Genomic DNA, 4932 nt, shown 5'->3' on the forward strand with positions numbered 1-4932 from the left:
TGCACTGTTTGCTGTCTTGAACTAGATACTTTCTGTTGTATCAACAAGATATTATTTGTGACTGTCTACATTTCATATGGAAAAAACTCTAAACAAATACAGAAGTAGACAAAAATACATCACCTAATTTTATATGCAGCACTTAATCTTATCCGTTTTTAATATTTTGCTATATTTACTTTATCCAACTTTTTGAACATTTTTCTCTTGATAAAATATTTTATGGCAAATCTTAGATGTCAAGTTATTTCATCTTTACAAACTTCAGTATATATTTATTTATTTATTATTTATTATTTTTTATTTTTTTCTCATTAAACTTTTGTTTTAATGGGTCTCAAAATTCTGTGACAGATTTTTGGTCAAGTTGTTTCCATTAAAAATGACTGATTTTAAAAACTAATAACTTAAAACTGCCACACACGCACACACACACACACACACACACACAAAATGTTCACAAAACATTTTCCTTTCCTTCTGAAGGTTTTACGATGCATTGTTATCATTAACCAGTCTTTTACTATTTAAACTTAAATGGCCAATTGACACAAACAGTTCTGAGACTGTTCTTCCACCACTGATTAAGACTGGGGTGGCAGGTATTGGGGATAATATTCATTTAGCCTTCTGAGCTTTCTGGGCAGACTTGGTGACTTTGCCAGCTCCAGCTGCCTTCTTGTCCACTGCTTTGATGACACCCACAGCAACCGTCTGTCTCATGTCACGAACAGCAAAACGGCCCAGAGGAGGATAGTCAGAGAAGCTCTCAACACACATAGGTTTGCCAGGAATCATATCAACAATGGCAGCATCCCCAGATTTCAAGAACTTGGGACCATCTTCCAGCTTCTTTCCAGAACGACGATCTATCTTTTCCTTCAGTTCAGCAAACTTGCAAGCAGTGTGAGCTGTGTGACAATCCAGCACAGGTGCATGTCCAGCACTGATTTGGCCTGGATGGTTCAGGATAATCACCTGAGCCGTGAAGCCAGCTGCTTCCATTGGTGGGTCATTTTTGCTGTCAAAATCCAGCCACGTTGCCACGACGAACATCTTTGACAGACACGTTCTTGACATTGAAGCCCACATTGTCCCCAGGAAAGCATCACTCAAAGCTTCATGGTGCATTTCAACAGACTTTACTTCAGTTGTAACATTGACTGGAGCAAAGGTGACCACCATGCCAGGCTTAAGAACACCAGTCTCCACTCGACCCACTGGGACAGTACCAATACCACCAATTTTATAGACGTCTTGGAGAAGCAGACACAAGGGCTTATCAGTTGGACAAGTTGATGGCAGAATGCAATCCAGGGCTTTAAGAAGTGTGGTTCCACTGGCATTCCCATCTTTACGGGTGACTTTCCATCCCTTGAACCAAGGCATGTTAGCACTTGGCTCCAGCATGTTGTCACCATTCCAACCAGAAATTGGCACAAATGCTACTGTGTCGGGCTTGTAGCCAATTTTCTTAATGTAGGTGCTGACTTCCTTAACGATTTCCTCATATCTCTTCTGGCTGTAGGGTGGTTCAGTGGAATCCATTTTGTTAACACCAACAATTAGTTGTTTTACACCCAGTGTGTAAGCCAGAAGGGCATGCTCACGGGTCTGCCCATTCTTGGAGATACCTGCTTCAAATTCACCAACACCAGCAGCAGCAGTCAGGACAGCACAGTCAGCCTGAGATGTGCCTGTAATCATGTTTTTGATAAAGTCTCTGTGTCCTGGGGCATCAATGATGGTCACATAATACTTGCTGGTCTCAAATTTCCACAGGGAGATATCAATGGTGATACCACATTCACGTTCAGCTTTCAGTTTATCCAAGACCCAGGCATACTTGAAGGAGCCTTTTCCCATCTCAGCAGCCTCCTTCTCAAATTTTTCGATAGTTCTTTTGTCGATCCCACCACATTTGTAGATCAGATGGCCAGTAGTGGTAGACTTGCCCGAATCTACGTGTCCAATGACGACGATGTTGATGTGAGTCTTTTCCTTTCCCATTTTGGTTTAGGTTTAGCGGTGGTTTTCACGTCACCTGTGTTCTGGCGGCAAACCCGTTGCGAAAAAGCATATACATTTTTTTTAATGACATTTTCCTACATAACTGCAGTACCATTATCAGTGACAAAATCAATAATCGTTCCTTGATGTATCTAATATTCTATCTGTACTTAAATGTTCACAATTGTCCTCAAAATGATTCCTTACAGTATTTTTCTTTTCTTTCTTTTTTCTCTTCCCACCCACCCTTGCTCCCTCCCTTTCCTTTTTGCTTGCTTGCTTTCTTTTCTTTCCTTCTTTCTTGAACTCAGCATTCAAATATAGTCCACACTTGGCATTTTGTTGTTAAATCTTTTAAGTTATTTATATCTAAAGCAGTTGACCCCCCATCTCCCCTTATTTCTTCAGCCTTAGAGTTCTTACTGAAATGGAGCCAGTTGTCTTACATGACACCTGACATTCTAGATTTCTTGCTCTGCTATTTCATGGTGTCATACTTCATATAAATGGGAGTTCATTCTAAAGTTTTGATAAATTCAGGCATACCTTCTTGTTAGGAATTCTTAGTGCTGGGATACCTGTGTGGCTTAGCAGTTGAGCAACTGCCCTTTGGCTCAGGGCATGATCCTGGGATCCAGGATCGAGTTCCATATTGGGCCCCCTGTGAGGAGCCTGCTTCTCCCTCTACCTGTGTCTCTGCCTCTCTGTGGGTCTCAAATAAATAAATAAATAAAATCTTTAAAAAAAGAAAAGAATTCTTAGTGCTATAGAGAGTTTGACACTACCTCATATTAGAAAGCACATGTTCAGTTGTTCTTTCTGTGATGCTAAAATGGCTTGGGAGGGCTCAGGTGATAACAGCTTGGTCCCTTTATTGTAATGTTCCCTCTTAATCTATGTTTGGATGGTTCTACTCCGTGATGACCTTTGCTTAATTAATTATTTCACTGTGCATTGAAAAATGATGATTAAAAAAAACAACTTTATCTTTTCTTCTACATTTAGTAGTTGGGAATATTCTGTAAAAAACTTTTACTTCTTCAGCTAGGCTTACCCAGAGATAGTTTGTTTAGAAAACACAGAACAAATACTTTTCTTTCCTCTTATTTTCCAGTGTTCAGAGTAAGTGGTGCCCAGTGGTAGTCATTGTTTCTATAACAATCATTGTCCCTTAGATTTCTTCAATTGCCATGCAGATTTGTTTTCTCTGACACAATCACATTGTATTTGTGTTTGTTTTGTTTACAAGATCTTTTATTTATTTGAGAGAGAGAGCACAAGCAGGGAGGAGGAGCATAAGGAGAGGGAGAAGCAGACTCCACACAGCAGGAAGTTTGATACAGAGCTTGATTCCAGGACCCCAAGATCATGACCTAAGCTAAAGGCAGACGCTTAGCCAACTGAGCTATCCAGGCACCCCACAATCATGTTTAAAAGTCTACTAACATTGTCAGATGGTAGGGTATTTTGATATCTGGTATGTAGTTTATTTATAGTTTTATTTCCTATTTATTAATTTTTTAAAAACTTCATTGGGGTATAACTGAAATGAGATAAATTTCACATATTTACAGTGTTCCCTTTGATCATTTTTTATGTATGTATATATAAAATTTTCACAATAATCAAGATAAATAGTTCTATTACCTCCAAAAGATTCTTCCAGTGCCCCCTTGGTAATCCACTCTTCTCTCCCTGTTTTACATTTCATCGTAAGGAATTAGTTTGCATTTTCTAGAATTTGATAGAAATTGAATCATATACTATGTATCCTTTTTTGCCTGGCTTCTTTTATACAGCATAGAGATCTTCAGATTCATTCACATTGTTGTTTATACCAGTAGTTTATTCTTTTTTATTGCTGAGCAGAATGCTATTATATGAATATATCATAACTTGCTTATCCATTTGTCAGTTGAGAAACACTTGAGTTGCTTCCAGTTTGAGCAGTTGCAAATAAAACTGCTATGATTATTCTTGTGTAAGTCTTTGGGTGGATTTATGTTTCCTTTTCTCTTGGGTAAATACCTAGGAGTGGAATTTTTTGTCATATTGTAGGTATATTTTTAACTTTTTAAAGACCAGCGAGGTCTTTTTTTTAATCTACACTGTAGATCTCAATTTTAACTGGTACATTCAGAGCTTTGCTGTCCAATACAGTAGCTGCTAGCTACATGTAACTATTGAGCTATTGAGCCTCATCTGAACTGGTATTTACTTTAAGTGTAAAATATATACTGAATTTCAAAGACAATCCAAATACAGAATGTGATATATTTTATTTCATTTATAATTTTGATATCGATTGCATGTTCAAACAATAATATTTTGGATATAAGGGTTTCTTTTTATTTGTTTAATGTGGCTACTATAAATTCTAAACAACAAAGGCAACTTGCAGTATATTTCTATTGGCAGTGTTTGTTTAACATTTATTGTAATTATATAGGTGGATGTAAGTCTGCCATTTTATTGTTTTCTATTTGTTCCTGTTTCTTATTTCTCTATTCAGTATTTTTTATAGTCCTTAAGTGGTTGCTTTGGCTGGTGGGGGAGGGGGACAGGTATTTTACCAGAAGTCTTAGTTGTAATCAGCAGAATGGGCTACAGTGAGTCTAAAGAATGTTTAAAGAAGGCATTTTATTGTTTTTTTGAAAGGTTCTTAAACATTACCTGAAATACTTAATATATTAACTCTGTAACCCACTTTTCTCTAATGATTTAGTTGGTTGGTTGACTAAAATTTAGATTCAATTGTGGCTTACGTTAATGAAGCTGAGCTGCCTGAATGCCCTTGATGTAATATAAGAGGATCCTCACTAACGCATTGATAAAAACATTGCTGAGGGGAGGAGGAGAAGCCTTGAAAGGCTCTGTGATAGTGATTCTCTGTCACCTGAATATGATGGCGAGAGGCTGGTT

The 4932-nt window shown here is 37.7% G+C and overlaps 1 pseudogene; it reads right to left on the reverse strand.

Moving 5' to 3' along the window:
• Positions 1–618: 618 nt before the first annotated feature.
• Positions 619–2010, reverse strand: LOC121485048 (annotated as a pseudogene).
• Between the last annotated feature and the right edge of the window lie 2922 nt (positions 2011–4932).

The sequence above is a fragment of the Vulpes lagopus genome, chromosome 2 (genome assembly GCF_018345385.1).
Source record: "Vulpes lagopus strain Blue_001 chromosome 2, ASM1834538v1, whole genome shotgun sequence".
NCBI lineage: Eukaryota > Metazoa > Chordata > Mammalia > Carnivora > Canidae > Vulpes > Vulpes lagopus.